The sequence below is a fragment of the Choloepus didactylus genome, chromosome 19, assembly GCF_015220235.1.
Source record: "Choloepus didactylus isolate mChoDid1 chromosome 19, mChoDid1.pri, whole genome shotgun sequence".
NCBI lineage: Eukaryota > Metazoa > Chordata > Mammalia > Pilosa > Megalonychidae > Choloepus > Choloepus didactylus.
Genome location: NC_051325.1, coordinates 59491641 through 59501238, shown reverse-complemented (window position 1 = coordinate 59501238; position 9598 = coordinate 59491641). Strand labels below are relative to the sequence as shown.

The following is a 9598-nucleotide window of genomic DNA, read 5'->3' as shown; positions in this document are numbered from 1 at the left end:
CAGATGCCTGAGCAGCCAGCTCTGTCCCTGTTAGTCACCTCGGCCCTGGTCAAGCCAGGTGCTGCACCTGTGGGCTCTGTAGCCCCGAGGGTCCCCACTGGGTGGTTCCCAGGAAGGTCCCGGGGAAGGTGATAGGGATGGAATCATGCCCCCCACAAAACAGCATGCTCGGGTCCCAGCTCCTGGTGGGTGGGACCCCTTTGTAAACAGGACCTTTGATGATGCTATGACTTGGGGTGTGCCCATACTGAATGAGGGGGGCTAATCCCACGTGGCTGAAGTCCTTGTGAGGAAGGGAGATTGGACCTGAAGCTGGAAGCTGGAAGTCAACAGAACCTGGAAGAGAAAGGAGAAGACACCACCATGTGCATTGCCATGTGACAGAAACGCCAAGGAACCCCAACATGGCTGGCCAGCCAGAAGAAACAGACCCGGGAGGAAGCAAGCCTTCCAGCTCCTGAAACCGTGGGCCAAGAAATTCCTGTCGTAAAGCCAGCCCCTTGTGTGGTATCCGTTTTAGCAGCTGGGAAACTAAGAAGGGTGTCAACATGGCAGCCCTGCCCTCTCCCCTACAGTCAGCCCTTCACCAATGGGACACTCCCCCCCTCCCCGGGGGCCGCGGTGCCCGGAGAAGGGAGCAGCTGAGCCCCAACTGAAGCTGCATCTTGATGGCTGCGTCTTGGCGGGAAGAAGGCTGGCTGCCCACAGGGCCGGGCAGTGGGGGGCTTCCTACGGGATGCACCTCCTCCTCTCCTGGGGTCAGTTTCCCCAACTGTAACTTAGACCTCAGGGCTAGGTCCTCCATACAACAGTCTGCGTGATTGTCTTAAACAGGGGTTCTCACCGGCCAAATCCAGCCCACCTGTTTTTGTAAATAAAGTTTTAGCGGCACACAGACCTGCCCCTTCATTTTCTCATTTCCTGATGTCGCTTTCCCGCTACAATGGCAGAGGTGGGTAGCTGCTGGGGAGCACCCGTGGCACACAGGGCTGACGATATTTAAAATCTGACCCTTTGCAGAAAAGCTTTGCTGACTTCTATCTTCAAATACACAAAGGATCATGTACAGCCCCTGCTTAAAACTGCTCAGTGGATTCCCACTGAGATCTGAGGATCAGGGCATGGCCCACGAGGCACAGCCCAGCCCCCACTGGCCCCTAGCGCTGTAGCTTGCCCTCCGCGCCCAGCCACGCTGCCCACAGCTCCCTCCACCCCAGGGCCTCAGCCCGGCTGTGCTCACTGCCTGCACCCCTCCCCTCTCCCTCCCCACCTGCCTGCTCACTCCTGCTCCTCCTCTCGGCTGCCTTCCAGTGCCAACCTCCAGAGAGGACCCCTGGGTTTACCTGAAGCTGGCAAACCTCTGGAAGAGGCCACGTAACCCTGTCACCTTCATGGATCTTACGAGAGAGCATGGCTGGTGTGCATCTGTTCTTGGCCCTTATACCTCAGGGCCCGTCATGGAACCCAGCACAGAGGAGACCCCGTCGGGGTCCGAGGACCAGGTGATGCTCACAGCTCAGCACAGGGATGAGGGTCTCCAGTCAGCCTTGATCCCTGGAGAGGACCACCCCGGAGACCCCAAACCACCCATATCATTGCCCAAACAACCGGCAGGTGGAGTTCAGCGCACTGTTTCCTTGCGTCCAGCAGTGGGTTTCTTTCCGGCACCAGAGTCTGTTTCTGTCTAGAGCACAGACGCGAGGGAGAGAGCCGGGGTGCAAATGCTGGTTTGGGTTCCCGTTCACCTGTGTGACCTTGGGCAGTCTGTGCCTCAGTTTCCTCATCTGGAGAATGGGATAAGGACCGGACCTGCCTCCTAGGTTTGTGGTGAGGATTAAGTGAGTTAATATGTGCAAAGTCATGTAGATCAGGGCTGGAACATAGCAAATGCTAAATAAATGCTACTATTTTTTCCCTCTAAACAGGGCAACTTTCCCTCTAAATTGGTGAACTACAGGCCAAATCTGGCCAGCTGCCTGGTTTTTTGTTTTATTTTTGTTTTTTTGATGACCCTGAGAGCTAAGAATGGTTTGCTATATTTTTTAAATGGTTATATTTTAAATGGCTAGATAATGGTTATATAAATGGTCTCCCCCCCCAAAGGTTATATAATGCCCTGATTTCACCTCTTGGCCCACAAAGCCTCTCTGACCTTTTAATAAGCAGCCTGCTGGCCCCTGCACTAGAGTGGAAGCTTCAAGAGGGTAAGAACGGCGTGTTCTGCTCCCCGCAGCATGCCCAGTGCCTGGCACGGCCCCTACAAGTGCTCATTAAATATATGTTGAGCCACAGTGAGTGGCTTGCATCTAAGGCCAGGGGTTCTCATCTGGGGGTGATCCTGCCCCCCTCCTTTCCCCAGGAGACATCTGACACTCGTGGTTGTCACAGCTGGGGAGGGGGCTGCTCCTGCCTCTAGTGGGTGAGGCCAGGGAGGCTGCTCCACACCCCACAAGGCACAGGGCAGCCCCCACAGAGCACGAGGCGGCCCCAAATGCCAGCAAAGCCGAGGCCGGGAGCCCCACTCTCAGGGTCTAGGAGCCTAGATGTGTGAAAGTTCCGCTGGGGTCTCCTTGGGAGCGTGTGTCCTCAGGATCTCTCTCCCTGCCACGGGCCCCTTGTCTTCCAGGCTGGTGGACAGGTGGCCTGTAACTGCGCAGCTCCCTCGTAGCTTTCTGGCAAAGGTAGAAGGTTTCTTGTTGAGTTTGCTTTATGGGCAAAGATGTCACTCTCTTCTACATTATCCAGTGAGGCAAAAGGGGCACGTCCCTGACTCTGTGTGGTTTCCCACTCCATAAACCCTGCTCCCTCCTCACCCAGCTCTGGGCTCCAACCCTCCTTCCTGAGCGGGGCTGTGAGGAAATGAAGCAGCAGCTCTCCCGGGCTGGGGTGTTTTGTGTTTCTTTAAATAATAAAATACAGTTGTGACCACCCCCTCCCAGGCCAACTTGCACTGCTCTCCCACCAGAGCATGCACTTCCAAGAAAAAGAAAAACAAACCGAAAAAAGAGAGTGAGGGAGACATACAGGGGCTGCTGGACATTTTACTTGGGAATGAGACAATCAGGTTCTGAAAACTTGGATGCAGTCCAGTGGTTAACAGTGGAGGATCGGTCCAGCAAATTGTGGGGCAACCGAATAAGAAAGAAGCGGCAGCCATTAAACGGGATGCAGTGGAGGGTACTTACGAACATGGAAAGTTATTCTCGATGTGGTGTTGAATGACAAAACCAGAGGGTGGGGGGAGACAGGGACCCCAGGGGCCTTCCGGAGAATGGGGGTACTCGGTGTCGTGTCTGGATGCTGCTGACACAGGCGAGTTCACCTCGTGAAAGTTCACCAACCTCTGCCCTTGTGATTTGTGCTATTTCTGCAAATATATTATAGCTTGATTAAAAGCAATTAGTTTAAAAACGAGGACTGCATTTTTGTTAACAAATAATAGAATGGTTACATAAGACTTTGGACCTGCTGTAAGAACTTCAGGAGAGAGCCCGACCACTTTGAACATCAGTTTTCTCATCTGCAAAATGGGGACAAAAATAGTAACTAACTTTCTAAGACTGTTCAGATTTAATGGGATCCTCTGCAAAGTGCTTGGCTCAGTGTCTGCCACCTAGTAAGTGGCCAATAAATTATAGTTGTTATTATTATTATTCCTTCTTAATCATGCAGAGGAAAGGATCAGGATGACTGCACAGCAAAATGGTGATAGTGTTTCTCTTTGTTTGGTTTTTATATTCTACATTTTGCGTATCTCTAATTTCTGTATTTTTCTATATATTTTTAAAATGATGAGTGTGCATTACTTCTGCAATTAAAGAAAGTTATTACGAAAGAAATAAAGCCATCATTTTCAGTCCTGGGGTTAATATAAAGCCCCCAAAAGAGCTTGAGCTGCCGAGAGGTTAGAAATAGGCTGGCGCCCCTGAAGATCTTCTTGCTCCCTTCACACCAGGCATTTATGAACTTCCTGAATAAACGTGGTGTGCAGGGATGTGGCTGGGCCCTCAGGCCGTCTTCCCGGCCTTGCTCCAGCGCAGGTGATTCCTCTGCCGGCCCCAGCCCGGGTCTCAGGCTGGGCTGGGGACACTCGCCCCGCACAGCCAGCCTGGGGGTCCCGCCGCCTCCTGGAGGGCGGATGGGTCCCAAGGTCCTTTCCCAAGGCAGAAAGGAGGATGGGAGGCATGGGTCAGGCTGGGCACCCCAGCCTTCCTCTCCCTGGTGGAAAGTGGGGGGAGGCGGTGCCTAATGACAGGGGACGTTAAACCCTTGACCCTCCCCTCTGGCAGCATGCAGACCCATGGGGACCTGTTGGGAGGTGCTGGCTTCCCATCGCCCACCTCTGTTGTCCAGTGGATGGCCAGCCTTTGGCTCCTTGGCCCCTCATGTCCGACATCCTCAGAATCTCCCGGTGACCCAGCACATCACCCCAAGTGATCCTAGAGGTTTGCTTTGGAAACTGGGACCCCATTCTCATGCCAGGTCTGCCCCTGGCCCGAACGCAGGTGGGGGAATTGAAAGGCAGCCAGTCACTCATTGGACAGTATCCAAAGCATGGGTTCGAGTCCTGCCTCTGCCACTCCCTGGTTGGGGGACCCTGGATGAGGCTCGGGACTTCTCGGAGCCCCCTTGCTTCCCTGTGAAACCAGACGCAGACACTGGTAGTAGAATCCTCAGCTTAGGTGGCTGTTCTATCAAAAAGTCACGTTAGAAGTAAAAAAGCTTGTGAGAGCGAAAACATAAAAATTAACTGACTCTATAATAAGAAAGAATACCACAAATCCAAAGTGAATAACTGCTTACTTAGATATCCACAAGATGTAACAGAATAATAACTTTTCAGCCCTAACTCAACTGCTATATATGTGTGTGTGTTGACATAAGTTGTGACAGTCTAACATGTTAGATGGAATCTATGGGGCGGGGGTGGGGGAGGTTGCTAAGAGTAAGGGTACAAGTTCTGAGCAGCTATGCAAGCATGAAGTTGGTCTTTGGCTCATGTTCTGTTTGGAGGATAAAATTAAATGGTGCACATAAATGCCCTGCCTGAATGTTTGCTTGTAGCACAGGCTCAACAAAGGTCAATAATCATTATTATTAATTACAACCCAGGAGTCAGAGAGAGCCAGGGCTTAACCCAGCCTTGTCATTTCATTGCTGTGTGACCCTGTGCAAGTTGCAAAACCTCTCTGAGCTTCACTTTCCTCTTCTGCAAATAGGATATTAATAGCACCTGTTTCATAAGTATTAAAACACCTGAAGCATTCAGTGTAAGGCCTGGTAGACAGCAAGTGCTCAATAAATGGTGGCCATTATTATTATCTTTACTCTAGTTATTAAGATCATCAACTAAAGTGGTGGGGGGAGGGCCTCTGGGAGGTGAGTATTCAAGGTCTCGTTCACCCCTGGAAATTCATAGGCAAACATGAACCCCTCGTGTCCCAGCCCTGCACATGGTGAAAGGGTGGAAAGAAACTCAATGGTGGCCTCTGCCCCCATCAGACGCGTCTCTTCCACATCTCATGTCATTTCCCTAAAAGCGATGGGGATGGGGGAGAGCCACAAAGACAAAGCCCTGGGTTCCAGGCCCTGCTCTGCCCATCGCTGGTTGTGGGGCTGCAGGAAGGGGGCCCCGTGTATCTAAGACTCCCCACTAAAGCTGAAAAAAAGAGAGAATGATAACTCTCCCCAGCCCCGATGCCAACAGGAGCGTGAGGTCACCTTGCCAACCGTTAACGGGCTTTGGTGGTGTTGCTCACTCAGAGCTGGACAAGAAGGAGCCGGAGGAAGGGCTGGTTGAGAGAGCGGACCATTTCCCCCGTGCATGGCCCACCACCGGGCACCTCTGCCTTCTGAAAATAGGTGATGAGCTTGTGACACATTGGGCACTGTGCTAGGCACAGACCAAAATAAGGCAGACTCCATCCCTGCCCTCAGGAGCTCATGGTCTAGGAGAGTGATACGTGTCTAAACAGATGTCAGTGTACGCGCAGTTTTGTGTTTTATAGTTTGGTGTTGCTTGCAAGTAATCTCATTGACGAGAGGCAGGGGCCCGTGGCCATTGAAAGCTTTGGATACCTAAAGGGCTTCACCCACCAGAATCGAACCACGGCTCTCACTCTGCCCAAAGCAGTTACTTTGCATGGTGATGGACATTCGGGACCGGGATGGCTGGTGCAAACACCCCAGTCTTCCTCGCAGAGCCAGGGTCCTGGGCACGGTGAAAATTGGCAGCAGATCTTTGGGCTTCTTCATCGGCTAAAGGAAACTGTGGACTCAGACCAGGCCCTTGACCTCCTTCTGCCTCAGTTTCTTCCATTAGGATAACAAAAAGGGGAGGGCACTGTTGAGATAGATAATTACAATTTGTTTATTGTGAGCTTTGAGCTGCAGGGATGAAAGCCTTCAGATGCGGGGCCTGTTTTATTATTATAATCACAGCAGACTTGGAGAAAATTCAAAGAGATGTTTTATAACCCCAATTACAGAAGTTTCTCCGTTCAGGAGGGAATATCCCAGAGTAATTATTGTGGAAACTGGGTGATAGCCCTACCAAGGGACTCCCTGCTGTGGAGAGCAGGAGGGCCTTCTACTGTGTAGGTGGGAGAACGCCCCAAGGGTGAGCTGACCGACAACCTGACTCCACATAAAACAGTTCGGCCCTACCTGGCTGGGTCACTGGCTGCAGAGAATGCAGGGAGGGAGGAGCCAAAGCTGAGAGAGACAATTTCGGATCTGGATGACTCGGCTTTTCCCTTCCCCTTTGTCATTCCGGGACTTGGAAAATTATCCGGAGGCGTGAGCTGGAAGTTTCCTAAAGGGTGGTATTTTTCCTCCAAGGATTATACCAGTTCTGGTGGAAGCAAAGTCCAGCAGAGAGGGCAGACGGCTTCCACTTGGTGGTGGGTTGGTCAAGGGAACAGGAGCTTTCATTTGCCCTTGAACCCACCTTGCAGTGACCAGAGCCTCCTGGCCACCTGCCCAGCCTGCCTAGGAAGGTGGCCAGCCTTCTCACCCTGTTTCAGATAGGAATGCACTGGGCTGCAAGTAACAGAAAAATCATTGCTTCTCTCATGATAAGAAGTCTGGAAAAAGGTGACTATGGGCATCAGTTCCAAGACTCAACAGTGCCAGAGCCATGGATTCTTTGTTCTTTCCCCCATGGTTGCAGGATGGCTGCTGCAGCTCAGTCATCACTTCTTAGTTCATGGCAGGAAGAAGGAAAAAGAGCTGGTGCCAGCTGCATCCACCCATTTAGGAGAAAACAGAAACTGCCCCAGGGCCTTTGTCCAGGTGCTCCCCTTCCCAGGAATGCTCTTTGCTTTCCTTGTTGCCTGGTTATCTCCTACTCATCCCTTATCTCTCAGTTCCCAAAGGGTCCCCAGACACTCTCCTTCAGTAGCACTTACCGCAACTGTAATTACTCATACAACTATTTCTTTCATCTGGCTCCCTCTCTCTACTGTAAGCCCCACGGGAGCAGGGAGCTGTGCTCACGCTTGTGGTCCTTGTGCCCAGCACCGTGCCTGGCACACAGTAGGAGCTCAATAAACTGTGCTTGCCTTTCCGTCTGGCAGCAGCCATCAGGCAGACTGTGGCAGGGCCATTCGCTCCTCCAGTTGCTGCTGATTGCCTTTCATCTCGGAGACCCTGTGGAGCTCCTCCTGCCTCCTGCATGGTGAGAGTTCGGTCAGCCACAATGGGTGCTTACAAGCACACCCAGGAGCTATGGATGGAGGGGGTGGTCCGATGTGATGCACGTGCTTCTGAGGCTCTGCTGCTGGCAGCACCACCAGCTCTTTGCACTCCATAGGGTCTCCTGCCCTATCCAATCCACTGTGGCATGCAATGGGGTACAAGGCCAAGCAAGGCTATGTCACCTACTGGATTCGTGGGCACTGTGGTGGTGGCAAACACCCAGTTTCCAAGGGTGCAGCCTTTGACAAGCCTGTCCAGCATAGTGTCAACCAGCTGAAGTTTGCTCAAAGCCTTCAGTCCACTGCCAAGGAGTAAGCTGGACAACACTGGGGGGCCCTGGGAGGCCTGAATTCTTCCTGGGGTGGTGAAGAGCCCAGGTACAAATTCTTTGAGGTTACCCTCATTGGCCCATTCCATAAAGCTATCAAGAAATCCTGACACCCGGCGGGTCTCCAAGCCAGTCCTCGGGCACAGGGAGGTGCATGGGTGAACTTCTGCACTGCGAGAGCAGGGAGGTGAATGGGTTAAGAGAGCCTGGCTGTGGAAAGGGCCCCAAGATCCAACACGTCATTGCCATGTGGCTTGGAGAAGGCCCCATACCCTCCAGCTCCACCATTACCGCTAACATAAAGTTTGCAAAATTCATACCCAATAAGCAATTTAGGACAGTCAGTTCTGCTTAAAAGTGTTCTTTGTCTGTTAAAACAGTGGTTGCTGCAAATTGCTTCAGGAAGTCATTGTCAAATTGCGAAAGTTAAAGTGCAATAACGTTTGATGACTATGAAGTGATGGTGTATCTTGTTTCCAATAAGATAAACAATTTTGTCTTCCTTCTATCTTATTAGGAAATTGGTGTTTAAAAATGCAATATTTTTTATTACATATAATTCAGTATAATTAGGTGTAAAACACATTCTTTAAAAGAGGAGCACTGAAACTAGACTTGTTTGGTGTGTGTGATGAAACCTACAGCTTTATTGGGGTGATACAGCCTCTGTTGGTTTACTCTCAGTGGCGATTTGGGGGAGTTTGGCTAGAGGGTAAATTAGGGCACCTTTTTTTTTGGCTTCAAAATTTGTGGGATGGGAGGATGGTATCAACCCTTTGCCATGATCATATGCAAAAAAGTAATGAAAATCTGGGTAGAGCCCACATTTTAAGATTTAAACCAGGATTCCATTCATGTAGCTGCTGCTTCTGAAAGGAAAGAACTTCAGAAGAACACCATCATTTTGAGAAGAACTGAAAGAATGAGAGTTCTCTAATAAATGAAACAAACCTCGGTTGACAACCAGAACCCAATTGCCTTGGTCTCCCCAGCACCATTGGAGTTCACATCAAAGGCAGAAGTTGGTTCGTTCCTGGGAACCATAGGATCCTGAATTTGATGTAGCGTTGTCAGCACTGGTATATACTGGTATGTATTGAAACTGATGGAAATGGAACGTTAGAAGGTAAATGAGAGGAGGGAATTATTAAGCTTAAGATTTGTGAGGTGGTAATAAATACTAGGGTGGAGAGAAGCCAGTAGCCTTTAGATCAATCTTTCAAATGCATGAGGATAGAAAATCAAAACCTGCTTTCATCAAGATTTTACTTTATCTGTAATGGTAATTTGTGACTATCATGAAGCCTCATTAGGAAAAAAATACAGTTGGCTATGAAAGTACATCATGGCATAGGCGGCTCTAACCTTACAAATCATCTTGTGTCAACCCCCTTCAGCCATTCCCATAAGGCGACTGAGAAAAGTCCTATTCTTGGTGACAGCACAGGTTCGTGGTTTGCAACCTGACCTGGTGTGTTGCTGGGCAATTACTTCATTCATCCCCGGTCAAACCACCTTCAAAATCCTCCCCTTCCACCAGCCAGCTGGGCCGTTGGTGGCGGACCCACCATA

General features: G+C 50.7%; 1 pseudogene; it reads left to right on the top strand.

Moving 5' to 3' along the window:
- The first annotated feature begins 7699 nt into the window (after nucleotides 1-7699).
- On the top strand, nucleotides 7700-8323 carry LOC119515318 (annotated as a pseudogene).
- The last annotated feature ends 1275 nt before the right edge of the window (nucleotides 8324-9598 follow it).